The following is a 1,452-nucleotide window of genomic DNA, read 5'->3' as shown; positions in this document are numbered from 1 at the left end:
TGAGCTCAGAGGTTCAAGAGATTCAAAACCAACCTGAGCCAAAGTGAGACCCCTGTCTCTACCAAAAAAAAAAAAAAAAAAAAAAAAAAAAAAAAGCCGGGCATTGCAGCAGGCGCCTGTAGTCCCAGCTACTTGGGAGGCTAAGGCAAGAGAATTGCTTAAACCCAAGAGTTGGAAGTTGCTGTGGAGCTATGATGCCACAGCACTCTACTAAGGGCCACAAAATGAGACTCTTGTCTCAATAAAAAGAAAAAAAAAGACAGGATATATATGTAAATATTTATTGAACACAGAAATGATCCTCAAGAAGGAACTATTTATTTTTCTTATTTTCTTTAGCTTTTTAAAAATTGGTTTCTAAATTAAGACTTAGTAAAAGTGGAGACTATTTAAAAACTATATAATGCTGATGTAAAACTAAAATAATCATAAATTACCAATGTGGAGCACAATTAGAGGAAAAATACACATGAAGTGAGACAGGACAGACATAACAAGGGCTCTTAACAGAAAGTAGACTTTCAGAGCAGCTCACTCCTATTTTTTAGTTACAATGTAAAAATACATTACTAAAAAGGCAAGCTTAATCTCCTGACAACCAACCAAATGAGAGTTTTTTTTTAAGAGATAGAGTTTCACTTTATTGCCCTCGGTAGAGTGCCATGGTAGCAGTGTCACACAGCTCACAGCAACCTTCAACTCCTAGCTTAGGTGATTCTCTTGTCTCAGCCTCCTGAGTAGCTGGGACTACAGGCGCTTGCCACAACGCCTGGCTCAAATAAGAGATTTTAATGACCTATACTTTTCCTGAGTACTCAACAAAAAGACTGGTTCTCTCTACCCTCAATGATTCCCGAACAATTAAAAGAGAAGAAAAAAGAAAAAAAAGTGGTTTTCCTATTACAAAACAAAATGAAAAGAAAAATAAAAAAGACAAGAATATCTTTTAAGTTTGGTGCTTTAAAATAAGTAGGAAAAAAATGAAAGGTTCTTTAGTTGTCTGTACTATATTTTCACTTAAGGAAATATTGTTAAGTGTTCCCAAATAAAAAAAACTGTCCTAACACTATAAATAAACAGTTAAAAAATGGTCATGCTAAGAATGAACCCTAAGAGACTAGGTATGGTGACTCACGTTTGTAATCCTACCATTCCGGGAGATTGAGATGGGAGATCACTTGAGCTCAAGAGTTAAAACCCAGACTAAGAAAGAGTGAGTAACAACCCCCTACTGTCTCTACCAAAACCAGAAAAAATTAGCAGAGCATGGTGCCTGTAGTCCTAGCTACTCGGGAGGCTGAGGCAAGAGGATTGCTTGAGCCAAAGGTCTGAGGCTGCAGTAAGCTATGATATGACACTGCACTCTAACCAAGACAACAAAACTAGACTATCTTTAAAAAAATTAATAAAAAAAAAATTAAATCTTAAGTACTATTTTCTATAAGAAATTAA

The 1,452-nt window shown here is 35.7% G+C and overlaps 1 protein-coding gene across 1 annotated transcript in view; it reads right to left on the bottom strand.

The window, feature by feature from the left end:
* Positions 1–1,452, bottom strand: part of MGEA5 (meningioma expressed antigen 5 (hyaluronidase)) — a 30,226-nt gene that overhangs the window by 6,506 nt on the left and 22,268 nt on the right. The window lies entirely within an intron of this gene.

Source organism: Otolemur garnettii, unplaced genomic scaffold (assembly GCF_000181295.1).
Source record: "Otolemur garnettii isolate 467f Iridium unplaced genomic scaffold, OtoGar3 scaffold00021, whole genome shotgun sequence".
NCBI classification, from domain to species: domain Eukaryota; kingdom Metazoa; phylum Chordata; class Mammalia; order Primates; family Galagidae; genus Otolemur; species Otolemur garnettii.
This window is presented reverse-complemented; position numbering and strand designations above follow the sequence as displayed.